This window comes from Buceros rhinoceros, unplaced genomic scaffold (genome assembly GCF_000710305.1).
Source record: "Buceros rhinoceros silvestris isolate BGI_N320 unplaced genomic scaffold, ASM71030v1 scaffold25672, whole genome shotgun sequence".
NCBI lineage: Eukaryota > Metazoa > Chordata > Aves > Bucerotiformes > Bucerotidae > Buceros > Buceros rhinoceros.
The window spans coordinates 1-295 of NW_010398678.1; positions in this window are offsets into that span (position 1 = coordinate 1).

A 295-nucleotide genomic window follows, 5' to 3' on the forward strand; every position below is an offset into this window, starting at 1 on the left:
CCAGTGTCCTGCCCGCCCGGGCGCCCCCCCTCCCCCAGCCCCTCCCCCAGCCTCACGGGCAGCAGCAGGGCTGGGCGTGCACAGCGGGGAGAGGTGAGTCTGGGGGGCACGTGTCGTTCTCCAAAGCAAGGGGCACATTCACAACCGCTCATAAATAAACACCACAATGAGAAACCTCTGGCTCTTGGAAGCAGGTGGGCGTCCCACTGCCGAGCCGCCAGCCCAATGCGCTCTGCCCTCTGCAGGCGGGGAGGAGCGCACTCCCCCAGAGCTCACGCTGGCGGTGTTGCCCGTG